General features: G+C 42.6%; 32 non-coding genes across 32 annotated transcripts; all 32 read right to left on the reverse strand.

The window, feature by feature from the left end:
• Positions 1-685: 685 nt before the first annotated feature.
• On the reverse strand, positions 686-757 carry Trnam-cau (transfer RNA methionine (anticodon CAU)). The gene has a single exon. It is a non-coding gene; the product is annotated as a tRNA-Met (tRNA).
• Positions 758-1108: 351 nt separating this feature from the next.
• Trnam-cau (transfer RNA methionine (anticodon CAU)) lies at positions 1109-1180 on the reverse strand. Its single transcript has one exon. It is a non-coding gene; the product is annotated as a tRNA-Met (tRNA).
• A 475-nt stretch (positions 1181-1655) lies between these two features.
• On the reverse strand, positions 1656-1727 carry Trnam-cau (transfer RNA methionine (anticodon CAU)). The gene has a single exon. It is a non-coding gene; the product is annotated as a tRNA-Met (tRNA).
• Positions 1728-2412: 685 nt separating this feature from the next.
• On the reverse strand, positions 2413-2484 carry Trnam-cau (transfer RNA methionine (anticodon CAU)). The gene has a single exon. It is a non-coding gene; the product is annotated as a tRNA-Met (tRNA).
• A 474-nt stretch (positions 2485-2958) lies between these two features.
• Trnam-cau (transfer RNA methionine (anticodon CAU)) lies at positions 2959-3030 on the reverse strand. Its single transcript has one exon. It is a non-coding gene; the product is annotated as a tRNA-Met (tRNA).
• Positions 3031-3716: 686 nt separating this feature from the next.
• Positions 3717-3788, reverse strand: Trnam-cau (transfer RNA methionine (anticodon CAU)). Its single transcript has one exon. It is a non-coding gene; the product is annotated as a tRNA-Met (tRNA).
• A 3436-nt stretch (positions 3789-7224) lies between these two features.
• Trnai-uau (transfer RNA isoleucine (anticodon UAU)) lies at positions 7225-7296 on the reverse strand. The gene has a single exon. It is a non-coding gene; the product is annotated as a tRNA-Ile (tRNA).
• An 826-nt stretch (positions 7297-8122) lies between these two features.
• Positions 8123-8194, reverse strand: Trnai-uau (transfer RNA isoleucine (anticodon UAU)). The gene has a single exon. It is a non-coding gene; the product is annotated as a tRNA-Ile (tRNA).
• A 452-nt stretch (positions 8195-8646) lies between these two features.
• Positions 8647-8718, reverse strand: Trnam-cau (transfer RNA methionine (anticodon CAU)). Its single transcript has one exon. It is a non-coding gene; the product is annotated as a tRNA-Met (tRNA).
• Positions 8719-9625: 907 nt separating this feature from the next.
• Trnai-uau (transfer RNA isoleucine (anticodon UAU)) lies at positions 9626-9697 on the reverse strand. Its single transcript has one exon. It is a non-coding gene; the product is annotated as a tRNA-Ile (tRNA).
• A 1581-nt stretch (positions 9698-11278) lies between these two features.
• Positions 11279-11350, reverse strand: Trnam-cau (transfer RNA methionine (anticodon CAU)). The gene has a single exon. It is a non-coding gene; the product is annotated as a tRNA-Met (tRNA).
• A 303-nt stretch (positions 11351-11653) lies between these two features.
• On the reverse strand, positions 11654-11725 carry Trnam-cau (transfer RNA methionine (anticodon CAU)). Its single transcript has one exon. It is a non-coding gene; the product is annotated as a tRNA-Met (tRNA).
• A 249-nt stretch (positions 11726-11974) lies between these two features.
• On the reverse strand, positions 11975-12046 carry Trnam-cau (transfer RNA methionine (anticodon CAU)). The gene has a single exon. It is a non-coding gene; the product is annotated as a tRNA-Met (tRNA).
• Positions 12047-12732: 686 nt separating this feature from the next.
• Positions 12733-12804, reverse strand: Trnam-cau (transfer RNA methionine (anticodon CAU)). The gene has a single exon. It is a non-coding gene; the product is annotated as a tRNA-Met (tRNA).
• A 303-nt stretch (positions 12805-13107) lies between these two features.
• On the reverse strand, positions 13108-13179 carry Trnam-cau (transfer RNA methionine (anticodon CAU)). Its single transcript has one exon. It is a non-coding gene; the product is annotated as a tRNA-Met (tRNA).
• Positions 13180-13812: 633 nt separating this feature from the next.
• Trnam-cau (transfer RNA methionine (anticodon CAU)) lies at positions 13813-13884 on the reverse strand. The gene has a single exon. It is a non-coding gene; the product is annotated as a tRNA-Met (tRNA).
• Positions 13885-14584: 700 nt separating this feature from the next.
• Trnam-cau (transfer RNA methionine (anticodon CAU)) lies at positions 14585-14656 on the reverse strand. Its single transcript has one exon. It is a non-coding gene; the product is annotated as a tRNA-Met (tRNA).
• Positions 14657-14965: 309 nt separating this feature from the next.
• Trnam-cau (transfer RNA methionine (anticodon CAU)) lies at positions 14966-15037 on the reverse strand. The gene has a single exon. It is a non-coding gene; the product is annotated as a tRNA-Met (tRNA).
• Positions 15038-15129: 92 nt separating this feature from the next.
• Positions 15130-15201, reverse strand: Trnai-uau (transfer RNA isoleucine (anticodon UAU)). The gene has a single exon. It is a non-coding gene; the product is annotated as a tRNA-Ile (tRNA).
• An 85-nt stretch (positions 15202-15286) lies between these two features.
• Trnam-cau (transfer RNA methionine (anticodon CAU)) lies at positions 15287-15358 on the reverse strand. The gene has a single exon. It is a non-coding gene; the product is annotated as a tRNA-Met (tRNA).
• A 310-nt stretch (positions 15359-15668) lies between these two features.
• On the reverse strand, positions 15669-15740 carry Trnam-cau (transfer RNA methionine (anticodon CAU)). Its single transcript has one exon. It is a non-coding gene; the product is annotated as a tRNA-Met (tRNA).
• Positions 15741-16440: 700 nt separating this feature from the next.
• Positions 16441-16512, reverse strand: Trnai-uau (transfer RNA isoleucine (anticodon UAU)). The gene has a single exon. It is a non-coding gene; the product is annotated as a tRNA-Ile (tRNA).
• Positions 16513-16821: 309 nt separating this feature from the next.
• Positions 16822-16893, reverse strand: Trnam-cau (transfer RNA methionine (anticodon CAU)). Its single transcript has one exon. It is a non-coding gene; the product is annotated as a tRNA-Met (tRNA).
• A 92-nt stretch (positions 16894-16985) lies between these two features.
• Positions 16986-17057, reverse strand: Trnai-uau (transfer RNA isoleucine (anticodon UAU)). The gene has a single exon. It is a non-coding gene; the product is annotated as a tRNA-Ile (tRNA).
• Positions 17058-17524: 467 nt separating this feature from the next.
• On the reverse strand, positions 17525-17596 carry Trnam-cau (transfer RNA methionine (anticodon CAU)). The gene has a single exon. It is a non-coding gene; the product is annotated as a tRNA-Met (tRNA).
• A 1637-nt stretch (positions 17597-19233) lies between these two features.
• Positions 19234-19305, reverse strand: Trnam-cau (transfer RNA methionine (anticodon CAU)). Its single transcript has one exon. It is a non-coding gene; the product is annotated as a tRNA-Met (tRNA).
• A 473-nt stretch (positions 19306-19778) lies between these two features.
• Positions 19779-19850, reverse strand: Trnam-cau (transfer RNA methionine (anticodon CAU)). The gene has a single exon. It is a non-coding gene; the product is annotated as a tRNA-Met (tRNA).
• An 849-nt stretch (positions 19851-20699) lies between these two features.
• Positions 20700-20771, reverse strand: Trnam-cau (transfer RNA methionine (anticodon CAU)). Its single transcript has one exon. It is a non-coding gene; the product is annotated as a tRNA-Met (tRNA).
• A 1468-nt stretch (positions 20772-22239) lies between these two features.
• On the reverse strand, positions 22240-22311 carry Trnam-cau (transfer RNA methionine (anticodon CAU)). The gene has a single exon. It is a non-coding gene; the product is annotated as a tRNA-Met (tRNA).
• A 241-nt stretch (positions 22312-22552) lies between these two features.
• On the reverse strand, positions 22553-22624 carry Trnam-cau (transfer RNA methionine (anticodon CAU)). The gene has a single exon. It is a non-coding gene; the product is annotated as a tRNA-Met (tRNA).
• Positions 22625-23468: 844 nt separating this feature from the next.
• On the reverse strand, positions 23469-23540 carry Trnam-cau (transfer RNA methionine (anticodon CAU)). The gene has a single exon. It is a non-coding gene; the product is annotated as a tRNA-Met (tRNA).
• A 92-nt stretch (positions 23541-23632) lies between these two features.
• On the reverse strand, positions 23633-23705 carry Trnai-uau (transfer RNA isoleucine (anticodon UAU)). The gene has a single exon. It is a non-coding gene; the product is annotated as a tRNA-Ile (tRNA).
• Between the last annotated feature and the right edge of the window lie 59 nt (positions 23706-23764).

Here is a 23764-nt window from a genome sequence, read left to right on the forward strand (position 1 = left end):
CAAATCAAACTACATCAAAGTTAGCAGCGCGTGGTTTCGATCCACGGACCTGGGGGTTATGAGCCCCCCACTCTTCCACTGACTTGCGCTGCTCGCATATTAAATTCAGCTACTCCAAGATTGAAAAATCACGCAAATCAAATCATCAAAGTTAGCAGTGCGTGGTTTCAATCCACGGACCTGGTTAATAAAATTGCACGCAAATCAAACTACATCAAAGTTAGCAGCGCTTGGTTTCGATCCACAGACCTGGGGATGATGAGCCCCCCACTCTTCCACTGAGCTACGCTGCTCTCTATTTCAGTATTTTGAAAACTATCGCATATTAAATTCAGCTACTTCAAGATTGAAAAATCTCGCAAATCAAATCAAACTACATCAAAGTTAGCAGCGCGTGGTTTCAATCCACGGACTATGAGCCCCCCACTCTTCCACTGACCTGCACTCAGTATTTTGAAAACTATCGCATATTAAATTCAGCTACTTCAAGATTGAAAAATCACGCAAATCAACTACATCAAAGTTAGCAGCGCGTGGTTTCGATCCACGGACCTGGGGGTTATGCCTCCACTCTTCCACTGACCTGCGCTGCTCTCTATTTCAGCATTTTGAAAACTATCGCATATTAAATTCAGCTACTTCAAGATTGAAAAATCACGCAAATCAAATCAAACTATATCAAAGTTAGCAGCGCGTGGTTTCGATCCACGGACCTGGGGGTTATGAGCCCCCCACTCTTCCACTGAGCTACGCTGCTCTCTATTTCAGTATTTTGAAAACTATCGCATATTAAATTCAGCTACTTCAAGATTGAAAAATCACGCAAATCAAATCAAACTACATCAAAGTTAGCAGTGCGTGGTTTCAAACCAGGTCCGCAGCGCGTGGTTTCGATCCACGGACCTGGGGGTTATGAGCCCCCCACTCTTCCACTGAGCTACGCTGCTCTCTATTTCAGTATTTTGAAAACTATCGCATATTAAATTCAGCTACTTCAAGATTGAAAAATCACGCAAATCAAATCAAACTACATCAAAGTTAGCAGTGCGTGGTTTCAATCCACGGACCTGGTTAATAAAATTGCACGCAAATCAAACTACATCAAAGTTAGCAGCGCGTGGTTTCGATCCACGGACCTGGGGGTTATGAGCCCCCCACTCTTCCACTGAGCTACGCTGCTCTCTATTTCAGTATTTTAAAAACTATCGCATATTAAATTCAGCTACTTCAAGATTGAAAAATCACGCAAATCAAATCAAACTACATCAAAGTTAGCAGCGCGTGGTTTCAATCCACGGACCTGGGGGTTATGAGCCCCCCACTCTTCCACTGACCTGCACTGCTCTCTATTTCAGTATTTTAAAAACTATCGCATATTAAATTCAGCTACTTCAAGATTGAAAAATCACGCAAATCAAATCAAACTACATCAAAGTTAGCAGCGCGTGGTTTCGATCCACGGACCTAGGGGTTATGAGACCCCCACTCTTCCACTGACCTGCGCTGCTCTCTATTTCAGTATTTTGAAAACTATCGCATATTAAATTCAGCTACTTCAAGATTGAAAAATCAGCAATCATCAAAGTTAGCAGTGCGTGGTTTCAATCCACGGACCTGGTTAATAAAATTGCACGCAAATCAAACTACATCAAAGTTAGCAGCGCGTGGTTTCGATCCACGGACCTGGGGGTTATGAGCCCCCCACTCTTCCACTGAGCTACGCTGCTCTCTATTTCAGTATTTTGAAAACTATCGCATATTAAATTCAGCTACTTCAAGATTGAAAAATCACGCAAATCAATCAAACTACATCAAAGTTTAGCAGCGCGTGGTTTAAATCCACGGACCTGGTTAATAAAATTGCACGCAAATCAAACCACATCAAAGTTAGCAACGCGTGGTTTCGATCCACGGACCTGGGGGTTATGAGCCCCCCACTCTTCCACTGACCTGCGCTGCTCTCTATTTCGAAAACTACCGCATATTAAATTCAGCTACTCCAAGATTGAAAAATCACGCAAATCAAACTACATTAAAGTTAGCAGTGATTTCGATCCACGGACCTGGGGGTTATGAGCCCCCACTCTTCCACTGAGCTACACTGCTCTCTATTTCGAAAACTACCGCATATTAAATTCAGCTATTCCAAGATTGAAAAATCACGCAAATCAAATCATCAAGTTAGCAGCGCGTGGTTTCAATCCACGGACCTGGTTAATAAAATTGCACGCACATCAAACCACATCAAAGTTAGCAACGCGTGGTTTCGATCCACGGACCTGGGGGTTATGCCTCCACTCTTCCACTGACCTGCGCTGCTCTCTATTTCAGTATTTTGAAAACTATCGCATATTAAATTCAGCTACTTCAAGATTGAAAAATCACGCAAATCAAATCAAACTATATCAAAGTTAGCAGCGCGTGGTTTCGATCCACGGACCTGGGGGTTATGAGCCCCCCACTCTTCCACTGAGCTACGCTGCTCTCTATTTCAGTATTTTAAAAACTATCGCATATTAAATTCAGCTACTTCAAGATTGAAAAATCACGCAAATCAAATCAAACTACATCAAAGTTAGCAGCGCGTGGTTTCAATCCACGGACCTGGGGTTATGAGCCCCCCACTCTTCCACTGACCTGCACTGCTCTCTATTTCAGTATTTTAAAAACTATCGCATATTAAATTCAGCTACTTCAAGATTGAAAAATCACGCAAATCAAATCAAACTACATCAAAGTTAGCAGCGCGTGGTTTCGATCCACGGACCTAGGGGTTATGAGACCCCCACTCTTCCACTGACCTGCGCTGCTCTCTATTTCAGTATTTTGAAAACTATCGCATATTAAATTCAGCTACTTCAAGATTGAAAAATCAGCAATCATCAAAGTTAGCAGTGCGTGGTTTCAATCCACGGACCTGGTTAATAAAATTGCACGCAAATCAAACTACATCAAAGTTAGCAGCGCGTGGTTTCGATCCACGGACCTGGGGGTTATGAGCCCCCCACTCTTCCACTGAGCTACGCTGCTCTCTATTTCAGTATTTTGAAAACTATCGCATATTAAATTCAGCTACTTCAAGATTGAAAAATCACGCAAATCAATCAAACTACATCAAAGTTAGCAGCGCGTGGTTTAAATCCACGGACCTGGTTAATAAAATTGCACGCAAATCAAACCACATCAAAGTTAGCAACGCGTGGTTTCGATCCACGGACCTGGGGGTTATGAGCCCCCCACTCTTCCACTGACCTGCGCTGCTCTCTATTTCGAAAACTACCGCATATTAAATTCAGCTACTCCAAGATTGAAAAATCACGCAAATCAAACTACATTAAAGTTAGCAGTGATTTCGATCCACGGACCTGGGGGTTATGAGCCCCCCACTCTTCCACTGAGCTACACTGCTCTCTATTTCGAAAACTACCGCATATTAAATTCAGCTATTCCAAGATTGAAAAATCACGCAAATCAAATCATCAAAGTTAGCAGCGCGTGGTTTCAATCCACGGACCTGGTTAATAAAATTGCACGCACATCAAACCACATCAAAGTTAGCAACGCGTGGTTTCGATCCACGGACCTGGGGGTTATGCCTCCACTCTTCCACTGACCTGCGCTGCTCTCTATTTCAGTATTTTGAAAACTATCGCATATTAAATTCAGCTACTTCAAGATTGAAAAATCACGCAAATCAAATCAAACTATATCAAAGTTAGCAGCGCGTGGTTTCGATCCACGGACCTGGGGGTTATGAGCCCCCCACTCTTCCACTGAGCTACGCTGCTCTCTATTTCAGTATTTTGAAAACTATCGCATATTAAATTCAGCTACTTCAAGATTGAAAAATCACGCAAATCAAATCAAACTACATCAAAGTTAGCAGCGCGTGGTTTCGATCCACGGACCTGGGGGTTATGAGCCCCCCCACTCTTCCACTGACCTGCGCTGCTCGCATATTAAATTCAGCTACTCCAAGATTGAAAAATCACGCAAATCAAATCATCAAAGTTAGCAGTGCGTGGTTTCAATCCACGGACCTGGTTAATAAAATTGCACGCAAATCAAACTACATCAAAGTTAGCAGCGCGTGGTTTCGATCCACGGACCTGGGGATTATGAACCCCCCACTCTTCCACTGACCTGCGCTGCTCTCTATTTCGAAAACTACCGCATATTAAATTCAGCTACTCCAAGATTGAAAAAATCACGCAAATCAAATCATCAAAGTTAGCAGCGCGTGGTTTCAATCCACGGACCTGGTTAATAAAATTGCACGCAAATCAAACCACATCAAAGTTAGCAACGCGTGGTTTCGATCCACAGACCTGGGGGTTATGAGCCTCACACTCTTCCACTGAGCTACGCTGCTCTCTATTTCAGTATTTTGAAAACTATCGCATATTAAATTCAGCTACTTCAAGATTGAAAAATCACGCAAATCAAATCAAACTATATCAAAGTTAGCAGCGCGTGGTTTCGATCCCACGACCTGGGGGTTATGAGCCCCCCACTCTTCCACTGAGCTACGCTGCTCTCTATTTCAGTATTTTGAAAACTATCGCATATTAAATTCAGCTACTTCAAGATTGAAAAATCACGCAAATCAAATCAAACTACATCAAAGTTAGCAGCGCGTGGTTTCGATCCACGGACCTGGGGGTTATGAGCCCCCCACTCTTCCACTGACCTGCGCTGCTCTCTATTTCAGTATTTTGAAAACTATCGCATATTAAATTCAGCTACTTCAAGATTGAAAAATCACGCAAATCAAATCAAACTACATCAAGCGCATGGTTTCGATCCACAGACCTAGGGGTTATGAGCCCCCCACTCTTCCACTGACCTGCGCTGCTCTCTATTTCAGTATTTGAAAACTATCGCATATTAAATTCAGCAAATCAAATCATCAAAGTTAGCAGTGCGTGGTTTCAATCCACGGACCTAGTTAATAAAATTCCACTGACCTGCGCTGCTCTCTATTTCAGTATTTTGAAAACTATCGCATATTAAATTCAGCTACTTCAAGATTGAAAAATCAGCAAATCAAATCATCAAAGTTAGCAGTGCGTGGTTTCAATCCACGGACCTAGTTAATAAAATTGCACGCAAATCAAACCACATCAAAGTTAGCAGCGCGTGGTTTCGATCCACGGACCTGGGGGTTATAAGCCTTCCACTCTTACACTGAGCTACGCTGCTCTCTATTTCAGTATTTTGAAAACTATCGCATATTAAATTCAGCTACTTCAAGATTGAAAAATCACGCAAATCAAATCAAACTACATCAAAGTTAGCAGCGCCTGGTTTCAATCCACGGACCTGGGGGTTATGAGCCCCCCACTCTTCCACTGACCTGCGCTGCTCTCTATTTCAATATTTTAAAAACTATCGCATATTAAATTCAGCTACTTCAAGATTGAAAAATCACGCAAATCAAATCAAACTACATCAAAGTTAGCAGCGCGTGGTTTCGATCCACAGACCTGGGGGTTATGAGCCCCCCACTCTTCCACTGACCTGCGCTGCTCTCTATATATTTCAGTATTTTGAAAACTATCGCATATTAAATTCAGCTACTTCAAGATTGAAAAATCCGCAAATCAAATCATCAAAGTTAGCAGTGCGTGGTTTCAATCCACGGACCTAGTTAATAAAATTGCACGCAAATCAAACCACATCAAAGTTAGCAGCGCGTGGTTTCGATCCACGGACCTGGGGGTTATAAACCTTCCACTCTTACACTGAGCTACACTGCTTTCTATTTCAGTATTTTGAAAACTATCGCATATTAAATTCAGCTACTTCAAGATTGAAAAATCACGCAAATCAAATCATCAAAGTTAGCAGTGTGTGGTTTCAATCCACGGACCTGGTTAATAAAATTGCACGCAAATCAAACTACATCAAAGTTAGCAGCGCGTGGTTTCAATCCACGAACCTGGGGGTTATAAGCCCCCCACTCTTCCACTGAGCTACGCTACTCTCTATTTCAGTATTTTGAAAACTATCGCATATTAAATTCAGCTACTTCAAGATTGAAAAATCACGCAAATCAAATCAAACTACATCAAAGTTAGCAGCGCGTGGTTTCGATCCACGGACCTGGGGGTTATGAACCCCCCACTCTTCCACTGACCTGCGCTGCTCTCTATTTCAGTATTTTGAAAACTATCGCATATTAAATTCAGCTATTTCAAGATAAATCACGCAAATCAAATCAAACTACATCAAAGTTAGCAGCGCGTGGTTTCGATCCACGGACCTAGGGGTTATGAGCCCCCCACTCTTCCACTGACCTGCGCTGCTCTCTATTTCAGTATTTTGAAAACTATCGCATATTAAATTCAGCTACTCCAAGATTGAAAAATCACGCAAATCAAATCATCAAAGTTAGCAGTGCGTGGTTTCAATCCACGGACCTAGTTAATAAAATTGCACGCAAATCAAACCACATCAAAGTTAGCAGCGTGTGGTTTCGATCCACGGACATGGGGGTTATGAGCCTTCCACTCTTCCACTGAGCTACGCTGCTCTCTATTTCAGTATTTTGAAAACTATCGCATATTAAATTCAGCTACTTCAAGATTGAAAAATCACACAAATCAAATCATCAAAGTTAGCAGTGTGTGGTTTCAATCCACGGACCTGGTTAATAAAATTGCACGCAAATCAAACTACATCAAAGTTAGCAGCGCGTGGTTTCGATCCACGGACCTGGGGGTTATGAACCCCCACTCTTCCACTGACCTGCGCTGCTCTCTATTTCAGTATTTTGAAAACTATCGCATATTAAATTCAGCTACTTCAAGATTGAAAAATCAGCAAATCAAATCATCAAAGTTAGCAGTGCGTGGTTTCGATCCACGAACCTGGGGGTTATAAGCCTTTCACTCTTCCACTGAGCTACGCTGCTCTCCATTTCAATATTTTGAAAACTATCGCATATTAAATTCAGCTACTTCAAGATTGAAAAATCACGCAAATCAAATCAAACTACATCAAAGTTAGCAGCGCGTAGTTTCGATAGGGGTTATAAGCCCCCCACTCTTCCACTGACCTGCACTGCTCTCTATTTCAGTATTTTGAAAACTATCGCATATTAAATTCAGCTACTCCAAGATTGAAAAATCACACAAATCAAATCATCAAAGTTAGCAGTGCGTGGTTTCAATCCACGGACCTGGTTAATAAAATTGCACGCAAATCAAACTACATCAAAGTTAGCAGCACGTGGTTTCAATCCACGGACCTGGGGGTTATAAGCCCCCCACTCTTCCACTGAGCTACGCTGCTCTCTATTTCGAAAACTACCGCATATTAAATTCAGCTACTCCAAGATTGAAAAATCACACAGATCAAATCATCAAAGTTAGCAGCGCGTGGTTTCAATCCACGGACCTGGTAAATTGCACGCAAATCAAACTACATCAAAGTTAACAGCGCGTGGTTTCGATCCACAGACCTGGGGGTTATGAGCCCCCCACTCTTCCACTGAGCTACGTTGCTCTCTATTTCAGTATTTTGAAAACTATCGCATATTAAATTCAGCTACTTCAAGATTGAAAAATCAGCAAATCAAATCATCAAAGTTAGCAGTGCGTGGTTTCGATCCACGAACCTGGGGGTTATAAGCCTTTCACTCTTCCACTGAGCTACGCTGCTCTCCATTTCAATATTTTGAAAACTATCGCATATTAAATTCAGCTACTTCAAGATTGAAAAATCACGCAAATCAAATCAAACTACATCAAAGTTAGCAGCGCGTAGTTTCGATAGGGGTTATAAGCCCCCCACTCTTCCACTGACCTGCACTGCTCTCTATTTCAGTATTTTGAAAACTATCGCATATTAAATTCAGCTACTCCAAGATTGAAAAATCACGCAAATCAAACTACATCAAAGTTAGCAGCGCGTAGTTTCGATAGGGGTTATAAGCCCCCTACTCTTCCACTGACCTGCACTGCTCTCTATTTCAGTATTTTGAAAACTATCGCATATTAAATTCAGCTACTCCAAGATTGAAAAATCACACAAATCAAATCATCAAAGTTAGCAGTGCGTGGTTTCAATCCACGGACCTGGTTAATAAAATTGCACGCAAATCAAACTACATCAAAGTTAGCAGCACGTGGTTTCAATCCACGGACCTGGGGGTTATAAGCCCCCCACTCTTCCACTGAGCTACGCTGCTCTCTATTTCGAAAACTACCGCATATTAAATTCAGCTACTCCAAGATTGAAAAATCACACAGATCAAATCATCAAAGTTAGCAGCGCGTGGTTTCAATCCACGGACCTGGTAAATTGCACGCAAATCAAACTACATCAAAGTTAACAGCGCGTGGTTTCGATCCACAGACCTGGGGGTTATGAGCCCCCCACTCTTCCACTGAGCTACGTTGCTCTCTATTTCAGTATTTTGAAAACTATCGCATATTAAATTCAGCTACTCCAAGATTGAAAAATCGCGCAAATCAAATCAAACTATATCAAAGTTAGCAGCGCATGGTTTCGATCCACAGACCTGGGGGTTATGAGCCCCCCACTCTTCCACTGAGCTACGCTGCTCTCTATTTCAGTATTTTAAATTCAGCTACTCCAAGATTGAAAAATCGCGCAAATCAAATCAAACTATATCAAAGTTAGCAGCGCGTGGTTTCGATCCACGGACCTGGGGGTTATGAGCCCCCCACTCTTCCACTGAGCTACGCTGCTCTCTATTTCGAAAACTACCGCATATTAAATTCAGCTACTCCAAGATTGAAAAATCACACAAATCAAATCATCAACGTTAGCAGCGCGTGGTTTCAATCCACGGACCTAGTTAATAAAATTGCACGCAAATCAAACTACATCAAAGTTAGCAGCACGTGGTTTCGATCCACAGACCTAGGGGCTATGAGCCCTCCACTCTTCCACTGAGCTATGCTGCTCTCTATTTCAGTATTTTGAAAACTATCGCATATTAAATTCAGCTACTTCAAGATTGAAAAATCACGCAAATCAAATCATCAAAGTTAGCAGTGTGTGGTTTCAATCCACGGACCTGGTTAATAAAATTGCACGCAAATCAAACTACATCAAAGTTAGCAGCGCGTGGTTTCGATCCACGGACCTGGGGGTTATGAACCCCCACTCTTCCACTGACCTGCGCTGCTCTCTATTTCAGTATTTTGAAAACTATCGCATATTAAATTCAGCTACTTCAAGATTGAAAAATCAGCAAATCAAATCATCAAAGTTAGCAGTGCGTGGTTTCGATCCACGAACCTGGGGGTTATAAGCCTTTCACTCTTCCACTGAGCTACGCTGCTCTCCATTTCAATATTTTGAAAACTATCGCATATTAAATTCAGCTACTTCAAGATTGAAAAATCACGCAAATCAAATCAAACTACATCAAAGTTAGCAGCGCGTGGTTTCGATAGGGGTTATAAGCCCCCCACTCTTCCACTGACCTGCACTGCTCTCTATTTCAGTATTTTGAAAACTATCGCATATTAAATTCAGCTACTCCAAGATTGAAAAATCACACAAATCAAATCATCAAAGTTAGCAGTGCGTGGTTTCAATCCACGGACCTGGTTAATAAAATTGCACGCAAATCAAACTACATCAAAGTTAGCAGCACGTGGTTTCAATCCACGGACCTGGGGGTTATAAGCCCCCCACTCTTCCACTGAGCTACGCTGCTCTCTATTTCGAAAACTACCGCATATTAAATTCAGCTACTCCAAGATTGAAAAATCACACAGATCAAATCATCAAAGTTAGCAGCGCGTGGTTTCAATCCACGGACCTGGTAAATTGCACGCAAATCAAACTACATCAAAGTTAGCAGCGCGTGGTTTCGATCCACAGACCTGGGGGTTATGAGCCCCCCACTCTTCCACTGAGCTACGTTGCTCTCTATTTCAGTATTTTGAAAACTATCGCATATTAAATTCAGCTACTCCAAGATTGAAAAATCGCGCAAATCAAATCAAACTATATCAAAGTTAGCAGCGCATGGTTTCGATCCACAGACCTGGGGGTTATGAGCCCCCCACTCTTCCACTGAGCTACGCTGCTCTCTATTTCGAAAACTACCGCATATTAAATTCAGCTACTCCAAGATTGAAAAAATCACACAAATCAAATCATCAACGTTAGCAGCGCGTGGTTTCAATCCACGGACCTGGTTAATAAAATTGCACGCAAATCAAACTACATCAAAGTTAGCAGCACGTGGTTTCGATCCACAGACCTAGGGGCTATGAGCCCTCCACTCTTCCACTGAGCTATGCTGCTCTCTATTTCAGTATTTTGAAAACTATCGCATATTAAATTCAGCTACTCCAAGATTGGCGCAAATCAAATCAAACTATATCAAAGTTAGCAGCGCGTGGTTTCGATCCACGGACCTGGGGGTTATGAGCCCCCCCACTCTTCCACTGAGCTACGCTGCTCTCTATTTCGAAAACTACCGCATATTAAATTCAGCTACTCCAAGATTGAAAAATCACACAAATCAAATCATCAACGTTAGCAGCGCGTGGTTTCAATCCACGGACCTGGTTAATAAAATTGCACGCAAATCAAACTACATCAAAGTTAGCAGCACGTGGTTTCGATCCACAGACCTAGGGGTTATGAGCCCTCCACTCTTCCACTGAGCTATGCTGCTCTCTATTTCAGTATTTTGAAAACTATCGCATATTAAATTCAGCTACTCCAAGATTGGCGCAAATCAAATCAAACTATATCAAAGTTAGCAGCGCGTGGTTTCAATCCACGGACCTGGGGGTTATGAGCCCCCCACTCTTCCACTGAGCTACGCTGCTCTCTATTTCGAAAACTACCGCATATTAAATTCAGCTACTCCAAGATTGAAAAATCACACAGATCAAATCATCAAAGTTAGCAGCGCGTGGTTTCAATCCACGGACCTGGTAAATTGCACGCAAATCAAACTACATCAAAGTTAGCAGCGCGTGGTTTCGATCCACAGACCTGGGGGTTATGAGCCCCCCACTCTTCCACTGAGCTACGTTGCTCTCTATTTCAGTATTTTGAAAACTATCGCATATTAAATTCAGCTACTCCAAGATTGAAAAATCGCGCAAATCAAATCAAACTATATCAAAGTTAGCAGCGCATGGTTTCGATCCACAGACCTGGGGGTTATGAGCCCCCCACTCTTCCACTGAGCTACGCTGCTCTCTATTTCAGTATTTTAAATTCAGCTACTCCAAGATTGAAAAATCGCGCAAATCAAATCAAACTATATCAAAGTTAGCAGCGCGTGGTTTCGATCCACGGACCTGGGGGTTATGAGCCCCCCACTCTTCCACTGAGCTACGCTGCTCTCTATTTCGAAAACTACCGCATATTAAATTCAGCTACTCCAAGATTGAAAAATCACACAAATCAAATCATCAACGTTAGCAGCGCGTGGTTTCAATCCACGGACCTGGTTAATAAAATTGCACGCAAATCAAACTACATCAAAGTTAGCAGCACGTGGTTTCGATCCACAGACCTAGGGGCTATGAGCCCTCCACTCTTCCACTGAGCTATGCTGCTCTCTATTTCAGTATTTTGAAAACTATCGCATATTAAATTCAGCTACTCCAAGATTGGCGCAAATCAAATCAAACTATATCAAAGTTAGCAGCGCGTGGTTTCGATCCACGGACCTGGGGGTTATGAGCCCCCCACTCTTCCACTGAGCTACGCTGCTCTCTATTTCAGTATTTTGAAAACTATCGCATATTGGATTCAGCTATTTCAAGATTGAAAAATCACGCAAATCAAATTAAACTACATCAAAGTTAACAGGGCGTGGTTTCGATCCACGGACCTGGGGGCTATGAACCCCCCACTCTTCCACTGACCTGCACTGCTCTCTATTTCAGTATTTTGAAAACTATCGCATATTAAATTCAGCTACTCCAAGATTCGCGCAAATCAAATCAAACTATATCAAAGTTAGCAGCGCGTGGTTTCGATCCACGGACCTGGGGGTTATGAGCCCCCCACTCTTCCACTGAGCTACGCTGCTCTCTATTTCGAAAACTACCGCATATTAAATTCAGCTACTTCAAGATTGAAAAATCACACAAATCAAATCATCAAAGTTAGCAGCGCGTGGTTTCAATCCACGGACCTGGTTAATAAAATTGCACGCAAATCAAACTACATCAAAGTTAGCAGCACATGGTTTCAATCCACAGACCTAGGGGCTATAAGCCCTCCACTCTTCCACTGAGCTACGCTGCTCTCTATTTCAGTATTTTGAAAACTATCGCATATTAAATTCAGCTACTCCAAGATTGAAAAATCGCGCAAATCAAATCAAACTATATCAAAGTTAGCAGCGCGTGGTTTCGATCCACAGACCTGGTAAATTGCACGCAAATCAAACTACATCAAAGTTAGCAGCGCGTGGTTTCGATCCACAGACCTGGGGGTTATGAGCCCCCCACTCTTCCACTGAGCTACGTTGCTCTCTATTTCAGTATTTTGAAAACTATCGCATATTAAATTCAGCTACTCCAAGATTGAAAAAATCGCGCAAATCAAATCAAACTATATCAAAGTTAGCAGCGCATGGTTTCGATCCACAGACCTGGGGGTTATGAGCCCCCCACTCTTCCACTGAGCTACGCTGCTCTCTATTTCAGTATTTTAAATTCAGCTACTCCAAGATTGAAAAATCGCGCAAATCAAATCAAACTATATCAAAGTTAGCAGCGCGTGGTTTCGATCCACGGACCTGGGGGTTATGAGCCCCCCACTCTTCCACTGAGCTACGCTGCTCTCTATTTCGAAAACTACCGCATATTAAATTCAGCTACTCCAAGATTGAAAAATCACACAAATCAAATCATCAACGTTAGCAGCGCGTGGTTTCAATCCACGGACCTGGTTAATAAAATTGCACGCAAATCAAACTACATCAAAGTTAGCAGCACGTGGTTTCGATCCACAGACCTAGGGGCTATGAGCCCTCCACTCTTCCACTGAGCTACGCTGCTCTCTATTTCAGTATTTTGAAAACTATCGCATATTAAATTCAGCTACTCCAAGATTGGCGCAAATCAAATCAAACTATATCAAAGTTAGCAGCGCGTGGTTTCGATCCACGGACCTGGGGGTTATGAGCCCCCCACTCTTCCACTGAGCTACGCTGCTCTCTATTTCAGTATTTTGAAAACTATCGCATATTGGATTCAGCTATTTCAAGATTGAAAAATCACGCAAATCAAATTAAACTACATCAAAGCTAGCAGGGCATGGTTTCGATCCACGGACCTGGGGGCTATGAACCCCCCACTCTTCCACTGACCTGCACTGCTCTCTATTTCAGTATTTTGAAAACTATCGCATATTAAATTCAGCTACTCCAAGATTCGCGCAAATCAAATCAAAACTATATCAAAGTTAGCAGCGCGTGGTTTCGATCCACGGACCTGGAGGTTATGACCCCCCCCACTCTTCCACTGAGCTACGCTGCTCTCTATTTCGAAAACTACCGCATATTAAATTCAGCTACTTCAAGATTGAAAAATCACACAAATCAAATCATCAAAGTTAGCAGCGCGTGGTTTCAATCCACGGACCTGGTTAATAAAATTGCACGCAAATCAAACTACATCAAAGTTAGCAGCACATGGTTTCAATCCACAGACCTAGGGGCTATAAGCCCTCCACTCTTCCACTGAGCTACGCTGCTCTCTATTTCAGTATTTTGAAAACTATCGCATATTAAATTCAGCTACTCCAAGATTGAAAAATCGCGCAAATCAAATCAAACTATATCAAAGTTAGCAGCGCGTGGTTTCGATCCACGGACCTGGGGGTTATGAGCCCCCCACTCTTCCACTGAGCTACGCTGCTCTCTATTTCAGTATTTTGAAAACTATCGCATATTGGATTCAGCTATTTCAAGATTGAAAAATCACGCAAATCAAATTAAACTACATCAAAGTTATCAGCGCGTGGTTTCGATCCACGGACCTGGGGGCTATGAACCCCCCACTCTTCCACTGACCTGCGCTGCTCTCTATTTTAGTATTTTGAAAACTATCGCATATTAAATTCAGCTACTCCAAGATTGAAAAATCACGCAAATCAAATCATCAAAGTTAGCAGTGCGTGGTTTCAATCCACGGACCTGGTTAATAAAATTGCACGCAAATCAAACTACATCAAAGTTAGCAGCACGTGGTTTCGATCCACGGACCTGGGGGTTATGAGCCCCCCACTCTTCCACTGAGCTACGCTGCTCTCTATTTCGAAAACTACCGCATATTAAATTCAGCTACTCCAAGATTGAAAAATCACACAGATCAAATCATCAAAGTTAGCAGCGCGTGGTTTCAATCCACGGACCTGGTTAATAAAATTGCACGCAAAACAAACTACATCAAAGTTAGTAGCGCGTGGTTTCGATCTACAGACCTGGGGATTATGAGCCCCCCACTCTTCCACTGAGCTATGCTGCTCTCTATTTCAGTATTTTGAAAACTATCGCATATTAAATTCAGCTACTCCAAGATTGAAAAATCGCGCAAATCAAATCAAACTATATCAAAGTTAGCAGCGCGTGGTTTCGATCCACGGACCTGGGGGTTATGAGCCCCCCACTCTTCCACTGAGCTACGCTGCTCTCTATTTCGAAAACTACCGCATATTAAATTCAGCTACTCCAAGATTGAAAAATCACACAAATCAAATCATCAAAGTTAGCAGCGCGTGGTTTCAATCCACGGACCTGGTTAATAAAATTGCACGCAAATCAAACTACATCAAAGTTAGCAGCGCGTGGTTTCAATCCACAGACCTAGGGATTATAAGCCCTCCACTCTTCCACTGAGCTACGCTGCTCTCTATTTCAGTATTTTGAAAACTATCGCATATTAAATTCAGCTACTCCAAGATTGAAAAATCGCGCAATCAAATCAAACTATATCAAAGTTAGCAGCGCGTGGTTTCGATCCACGGACCTAGGGGTTATGAGCCCCCCACTCTTCCACTGAGCTACGCTGCTCTCTATTTCAGTATTTTGAAAACTATCGCATATTAAATTCAGCTACTCCAAGATTGAAAAATCGCGCAAATCAAATCAAACTACATCAAAGTTAGCAGCGCGTGGTTTCAATCCACGGACCTGGGGGTTATAAGCCCCCCACTCTTCCACTGAGCTACGCTGCTCTCTATTTCAGTATTTTGAAAACTATCGCATATTAAATTCAGCTACTCCAAGATTCGCGCAAATCAAATCAAACTATATCAAAGTTAGCAGCGCGTGGTTTCGATCCACGGACCTGGGGGTTATGAGCCCCCCACTCTTCCACTGAGCTACGCTGCTCTCTATTTCGAAAACTACCGCATATTAAATTCAGCTACTTCAAGATTGAAAAATCACACAAATCAAATCATCAAAGTTAGCAGCGCGTGGTTTCAATCCACGGACCTGGTTAATAAAATTGCACGCAAATCAAACTACATCAAAGTTAGCAGCACGTGGTTTCGATCCACAGACCTAGGGGCTATGAGCCCTCCACTCTTCCACTGAGCTACGCTGCTCTCTATTTCAGTATTTTGAAAACTATCGCATATTAAATTCAGCTACTCCAAGATTGAAAAATCGCGCAAATCAAATCAAACTATATCAAAGTTAGCAGCGCGTGGTTTCGATCCACGGACCTGGGGGTTATGAGCCCCCCACTCTTCCACTGAGCTACGCTGCTCTCTATTTCAGTATTTTGAAAACTATCGCATATTGGATTCAGCTATTTCAAGATTGAAAAATCACGCAAATCAAATTAAACTACATCAAAGTTAGCAGCGCGTGGTTTCGATCCACGGACCTGGGGGCTATGAACCCCCCACTCTTCCACTGACCTGCGCTGCTCTCTATTTCAGTATTTTGAAAACTATCGCATATTAAATTCAGCTACTCCAAGATTGAAAAATCACGCAAATCAAATCATCAAAGTTAGCAGTGCGTGGTTTCAATCCACGGACCTGGTTAATAAAATTGCACGCAAATCAAACTACATCAAAGTTAGCAGCACGTGGTTTCGATCCACGGATCTGGGGGTTATGAGCCCCCCACTCTTCCACTGAGCTACGCTGCTCTCTATTTCGAAAACTACCGCATATTAAATTCAGCTACTCCAAGATTGAAAAATCACACAGATCAAATCATCAAAGTTAGCAGCGCGTGGTTTCAATCCACGGACCTGGTTAATAAAATTGCACGCAAAACAAACTACATCAAAGTTAGCAGCGCGTGGTTTCAATCCACAGACCTGGGGATTATGAGCCCCCCACTCTTCCACTGAGCTATGCTGCTCTCTATTTCAGTATTTTGAAAACTATCGCATATTAAATTCAGCTACTCCAAGATTGAAAAATCGCGCAAATTAAATCAAACTATATCAAAGTTAGCAGCGCGTGGTTTCGATCCACGGACCTGGGGGTTATAAGCCCCCCACTCTTCCACTGAGCTACGCTGCTCTCTATTTCGAAAACTACCGCATATTAAATTCAGCTACTCCAAGATTGAAAAATCACACAAATCAAATCATCAAAGTTAGCAGCGCGTGGTTTCAATCCACGGACCTGGTTAATAAAATTGCACGCAAATCAAACTACATCAAAGTTAGCAGCGCGTGGTTTCAATCCACAGACCTAGGGATTATAAGCCCTCCACTCTTCCACTGAGCTACGCTGCTCTCTATTTCAGTATTTTGAAAACTATCGCATATTAAATTCAGCTACTCCAAGATTGAAAAATCGCGCAATCAAATCAAACTATATCAAAGTTAGCAGCGCGTGGTTTCGATCCACGGACCTAGGGGTTATGAGCCCCCCACTCTTCCACTGAGCTACGCTGCTCTCTATTTCAGTATTTTGAAAACTATCGCATATTAAATTCAGCTACTCCAAGATTGAAAAATCGCGCAAATCAAATCAAACTACATCAAAGTTAGCAGCGCGTGGTTTCGATCCACGGACCTGGGGGTTATAAGCCCCCCACTCTTCCACTGAGCTACGCTGCTCTCTATTTCAGTATTTTGAAAACTATCGCATATTAAATTCAGCTACTCCAAGATTCGCGCAAATCAAATCAAACTATATCAAAGTTAGCAGCGCGTGGTTTCGATCCACGGACTTGGGGGTTATGAGCCCCCCACTCTTCCACTGAGCTACGCTGCTCTCTATTTCGAAAACTACCGCATATTAAATTCAGCTACTTCAAGATTGAAAAATCACACAAATCAAATCATCAAAGTTAGCAGCGCGTGGTTTCAATCCACGGACCTGGTTAATAAAATTGCACGCAAATCAAACTACATCAAAGTTAGCAGCACATGGTTTCGATCCACAGACCTAGGGGCTATAAGCCCTCCACTCTTCCACTGAGCTACGCTGCTCTCTATTTCAGTATTTTGAAAACTATCGCATATTAAATTCAGCTACTCCAAGATTGAAAAATCGCGCAAATCAAATCAAACTATATCAAAGTTAGCAGCGCGTGGTTTCGATCCACGGACCTGGGGGTTATGAGCCCCCCACTCTTCCACTGAGCTACGCTGCTCTCTATTTCAGTATTTTGAAAACTATCGCATATTGGATTCAGCTATTTCAAGATTGAAAAATCACGCAAATCAAATTAAACTACATCAAAGTTATCAGCGCGTGGTTTCGATCCACGGACCTGGGGGCTATGAACCCCCCACTCTGCCACTGACCTGTGCTGCTCTCTATTTCAGTATTTTGAAAACTATCGCATATTAAATTCAGCTACTCCAAGATTGAAAAATCACGCAAATCAAATCATCAAAGTTAGCAGTGCGTGGTTTCAATCCACGGACCTGGTTAATAAAATTGCACTCAAATCAAACTACATCAAAGTTAGCAGCACGTGGTTTCGATCCACGGACCTGGGGGTTATGAGCCTTCCACTCTTCCACTGAGCTACGCTGCTCTCTATTTCGAAAACTACCGCATATTAAATTCAGCTACTCCAAGATTGAAAAATCACACAGATCAAATCATCAAAGTTAGCAGCGCGTGGTTTCAATCCACGGACCTGGTTAATAAAATTGCACGCAAAACAAACTACATCAAAGTTAGCAGCGCGTGGTTTCGATCCACAGACCTGGGGATTATGAGCCCCCCACTCTTCCACTGAGCTATGCTGCTCTCTATTTCAGTATTTTGAAAACTATCGCATATTAAATTCAGCTACTCCAAGATTGAAAAATCGCGCAAATCAAATCAAACTATATCAAAGTTAGCAGCGCGTGGTTTCGATCCACGGACCTGGGGGTTATGAGCCCCCCACTCTTCCACTGAGCTATGCTGCTCTCTATTTCAGTATTTTGAAAACTATCGCATATTAAATTCAGCTACTCCAAGATTGAAAAATCGCGCAAATCAAATCAAACTATATCAAAGTTAGCAGCGCGTGGTTTCGATCCACGGACCTGGGGGTTATGAGCCCCCCCACTCTTCCACTGAGCTACGCTGCTCTCTATTTCAGTATTTTGAAAACTATCGCATATTGGATTCAGCTATTTCAAGATTGAAAAATCACGCAAATCAAATTAAACTACATCAAAGTTATCAGCACGTGGTTTCGATCCACGGACCTGGGGGCTATGAACCCCCCACTCTTCCACTGACCTGCGCTGCTCTCTATTTCAGTATTTTGAAAACTATCGCATATTAAATTCAGCTACTCCAAGATTGAAAAATCACGCAAATCAAATCATCAAAGTTAGCAGTGCGTGGTTTCAATCCACGGACCTGGTTAATAAAATTGCACGCAAATCAAACTACATCAAAGTTAGCAGCACGTGGTTTCGATCCACGGATCTGGGGGTTATGAGCCCCCCACTCTTCCACTGAGCTACGCTGCTCTCTATTTCGAAAACTACCGCATATTAAATTCAGCTACTCCAAGATTGAAAAATCACACAGATCAAATCATCAAAGTTAGCAGCGCGTGGTTTCAATCCACGGACCTGGTTAATAAAATTGCACGCAAAACAAACTACATCAAAGTTAGCAGCGCGTGGTTTCGATCCACAGACCTGGGGATTATGAGCCCCCCACTCTTCCACTGAGCTATGCTGCTCTCTATTTCAGTATTTTGAAAACTATCGCATATTAAATTCAGCTACTCCAAGATTGAAAAATCGCGCAAATTAAATCAAACTATATCAAAGTTAGCAGCGCGTGGTTTCGATCCACGGACCTGGGGGTTATGAGCCCCCCACTCTTCCACTGAGCTACGCTGCTCTCTATTTCGAAAACTACCGCATATTAAATTCAGCTACTCCAAGATTGAAAAATCACACAAATCAAATCATCAAAGTTAGCAGCGCGTGGTTTCAATCCACGGACCTGGTTAATAAAATTGCACGCAAATCAAACTACATCAAAGTTAGCAGCGCGTGGTTTCAATCCACAGACCTAGGGATTATAAGCCCTCCACTCTTCCACTGAGCTACGCTGCTCTCTATTTCAGTATTTTGAAAACTATCGCATATTAAATTCAGCTACTCCAAGATTGAAAAATCGCGCAATCAAATCAAACTATATCAAAGTTAGCAGCGCGTGGTTTCAATCCACGGACCTAGGGGTTATGAGCCCCCCACTCTTCCACTGAGCTACGCTGCTCTCTATTTCAGTATTTTGAAAACTATCGCATATTAAACTCAGCTACTCCAAGATTGAAAAATCGCGCAAATCAAATCAAACTACATCAAAGTTAGCAGCGCGTGGTTTCGATCCACGGACCTGGGGGTTATGAGCCCCCCACTCTTCCACTGAGCTACGCTGCTCTCTATTTCAGTATTTTGAAAACTATCGCATATTAAATTCAGCTACTCCAAGATTCGCGCAAATCAAATCGAACTATATCAAAGTTAGCAGCGCGTGGTTTCGATCCACGGACTTGGGGGTTATGAGCCCCCCACTCTTCCACTGAGCTACGCTGCTCTCTATTTCGAAAACTACCGCATATTAAATTCAGCTACTTCAAGATTGAAAAATCACACAAATCAAATCATCAAAGTTAGCAGCGCGTGGTTTCAATCCACGGACCTGGTTAATAAAATTGCACGCAAATCAAACTACATCAAAGTTAGCAGCACATGGTTTCGATCCACAGACCTAGGGGCTATAAGCCCTCCACTCTTCCACTGAGCTACGCTGCTCTCTATTTCAGTATTTTGAAAACTATCGCATATTAAATTCAGCTACTCCAAGATTGAAAAATCGCGCAAATCAAATCAAACTATATCAAAGTTAGCAGCGCGTGGTTTCGATCCACGGACTTGGGGGTTATGAGCCCCCCACTCTTCCACTGAGCTACGCTGCTCTCTATTTCGAAAACTACCGCATATTAAATTCAGCTACTTCAAGATTGAAAAATCACACAAATCAAATCATCAAAGTTAGCAGCGCGTGGTTTCAATCCACGGACCTGGTTAATAAAATTGCACGCAAATCAAACTACATCAAAGTTAGCAGCACATGGTTTCGATCCACAGACCTAGGGGCTATAAGCCCTCCACTCTTCCACTGAGCTACGCTGCTCTCTATTTCAGTATTTTGAAAACTATCGCATATTAAATTCAGCTACTCCAAGATTGAAAAATCGCGCAAATCAAATCAAACTATATCAAAGTTAGCAGCGCGTGGTTTCGATCCACGGACCTGGGGGTTATGAGCCCCCCACTCTTCCACTGAGCTACGCTGCTCTCTATTTCAGTATTTTGAAAACTATCGCATATTGGATTCAGCTATTTCAAGATTGAAAAATCACGCAAATCAAATTAAACTACATCAAAGTTATCAGCGCGTGGTTTCGATCCACGGACCTGGGGGCTATGAACCCCCCACTCTTCCACTGACCTGCGCTGCTCTCTATTTCAGTATTTTGAAAACTATCGCATATTAAATTCAGCTACTCCAAGATTGAAAAATCACGCAAATCAAATCATCAAAGTTAGCAGTGCGTGGTTTCAATCCACACCTGGTTAATAAAATTGCACTCAAATCAAACTACATCAAAGTTAGCAGCACGTGGTTTCGATCCACGGACCTGGGGGTTATGAGCCTTCCACTCTTCCACTGAGCTACGCTGCTCTCTATTTCGAAAACTACCGCATATTAAATTCAGCTACTCCAAGATTGAAAAATCACACAGATCAAATCATCAAAGTTAGCAGCGCGTGGTTTCAATCCACGGACCTGGTTAATAAAATTGCACGCAAAACAAACTACATCAAAGTTAGCAGCGCGTGGTTTCAATCCACAGACCTGGGGATTATGAGCCCCCCACTCTTCCACTGAGCTATGCTGCTCTCTATTTCAGTATTTTGAAAACTATCGCATATTAAATTCAGCTACTCCAAGATTGAAAAATCGCGCAAATCAAATTAAACTACATCAAAGTTATCAGCGCGTGGTTTCGATCCACGGACCTGGGGGCTATGAACCCCCCACTCTTCCACTGACCTGCGCTGCTCTCTATTTCAGTATTTTGAAAACTATCGCATATTAAATTCAGCTACTCCAAGATTGAAAAATCACGCAAATCAAATCATCAAAGTTAGCAGTGCGTGGTTTCAATCCACACCTGGTTAATAAAATTGCACTCAAATCAAACTACATCAAAGTTAGCAGCACGTGGTTTCGATCCACGGACCTGGGGGTTATGAGCCTTCCACTCTTCCACTGAGCTACGCTGCTCTCTATTTCGAAAACTACCGCATATTAAATTCAGCTACTCCAAGATTGAAAAATCACACAGATCAAATCATCAAAGTTAGCAGCGCGTGGTTTCAATCCACGGACCTGGTTAATAAAATTGCACGCAAAACAAACTACATCAAAGTTAGCAGCGCGTGGTTTCAATCCACAGACCTGGGGATTATGAGCCCCCCACTCTTCCACTGAGCTATGCTGCTCTCTATTTCAGTATTTTGAAAACTATCGCATATTAAATTCAGCTACTCCAAGATTGAAAAATCGCGCAAATCAAATCAAACTATATCAAAGTTAGCAGCGCGTGGTTTCGATCCACGGACCTGGGGGTTATGAGCCCCCCACTCTTCCACTGAGCTATGCTGCTCTCTATTTCAGTATTTTGAAAACTATCGCATATTAAATTCAGCTACTCCAAGATTGAAAAATCGCGCAAATCAAATCAAACTATATCAAAGTTAGCAGCGCGTGGTTTCGATCCACGGACCTGGGGGTTATGAGCCCCCCACTCTTCCACTGAGCTACGCTGCTCTCTATTTCGAAAACTACCGCATATTAAATTCAGCTACTCCAAGATTGAAAAATCACACAAATCAAATCATCAAAGTTAGCAGCGCGTGGTTTCGATCCACGGACCTAGGGGTTATGAGCCCCCCACTCTTCCACTGAGCTATGTTGCTCTCTATTTCAGTATTTTGAAAACTATCGCATATTAAATTCAGCTACTCCAAGATTGAAAAATCGCGCAAATCAAATCAAACTATATCAAAGTTAGCAGCGCGTGGTTTCGATCCACGGACCTGGGGGTTATGAGCCCCCCACTCTTCCACTGAGCTACGCTGCTCTCTATTTCAGTATTTTGAAAACTATCGCATATTGGATTCAGCTATTTCAAGATTGAAAAATCACGCAAATCAAATTAAACTACATCAAAGTTAGCAGCGCGTGGTTTCGATCCACGGACCTGGGGGCTATAAACCCTCCACTCTTCCACTGACCTGCGCTGCTCTCTATTTCAGTATTTTGAAAACTATCGCATATTAAATTCAGCTACTCCAAGATTGAAAAATCACGCAAATCAAATCATCAAAGTTAGCGTGGTTTCAATCCACGGACCTGGTTAATAAAATTGCACGCAAATCAAACTACATCAAAGTTAGCAGCACGTGGTTTCGATCCACGGACCTGGGGGTTATGAGCCCCCCACTTTTCCACTGAGCTACGCTGCTCTCTATTTCGAAAACTACCGCATATTAAATTCAGCTACTCCAAGATTGAAAAATCACACAGATCAAATCATCAAAGTTAGCAGCGCGTGGTTTCAATCCACGGACCTGGTTAATAAAATTGCACGCAAAACAAACTACATCAAAGTTAGCAGCGCGTGGTTTCGATCCACAGACCTGGGGATTATGAGCCCCCCACTCTTCCACTGAGCTATGCTGCTCTCTATTTCAGTATTTTGAAAACTATCGCATATTAAATTCAGCTACTCCAAGATTGAAAAATCGCGCAAATCAAATCAAACTATATCAAAGTTAGCAGCGCGTGGTTTCGATCCACGGACCTGGGGGTTATGAGCCCCCCACTTTTCCACTGAGCTACGCTGCCCTCTATTTCGAAAACTACCGCATATTAAATTCAGCTACTCCAAGATTGAAAAATCACACAAATCAAATCATCAAAGTTAGCAGCGCGTGGTTTCGATCCACGGACCTAGGGGTTATGAGCCCCCCACTCTTCCACTGAGCTACGCTGCTCTCTATTTCAGTATTTTGAAAACTATCGCATATTAAATTCAGCTACTCCAAGATTGAAAAATCGCGCAAATCAAATCAAACTACATCAAAGTTAGCAGCGCGTGGTTTCGATCCACGGACCTGGGGGTTATAAGCCCCCCCACTCTTCCACTGAGCTACGCTGCTCTCTATTTCAGTATTTTGAAAACTATCGCATATTAAATTCAGCTACTCCAAGATTCGCG

Source organism: Condylostylus longicornis, unplaced genomic scaffold (genome assembly GCF_029603195.1).
Source record: "Condylostylus longicornis isolate FDR11 unplaced genomic scaffold, ASM2960319v2 ptg000240l, whole genome shotgun sequence".
Taxonomy (NCBI): Eukaryota; Metazoa; Arthropoda; class Insecta; order Diptera; family Dolichopodidae; genus Condylostylus; species Condylostylus longicornis.